Below are 276 nucleotides of genomic sequence, written 5' to 3' on the forward strand. Positions count from 1 at the left end.
GAAGGAATGGAGAGGATGTTCGGAAGGCGTGTGAAAATGAAGAGGACGGAGATGAACTCTTAGCACCACCACCGTGTTTGATTCAATTTCAATTCCTAAAATTTTGTGTAATTCGATTAGAATTCAATTCTACTTGTATGGGATTGGTTAAACTAACACTAATTCTTTAAATTTTGACGAATTTAAAATGAATTCAACATGTTTTATAAATTAAAATGCCCTAATAAATTTTTCCCCAATTATTTTTTATTTTATTAGTTAATTAAATAATAACTT

The sequence above is a fragment of the Manihot esculenta genome, chromosome 4, assembly GCF_001659605.2.
Source record: "Manihot esculenta cultivar AM560-2 chromosome 4, M.esculenta_v8, whole genome shotgun sequence".
In the NCBI taxonomy this organism is placed as follows: domain Eukaryota; kingdom Viridiplantae; phylum Streptophyta; class Magnoliopsida; order Malpighiales; family Euphorbiaceae; genus Manihot; species Manihot esculenta.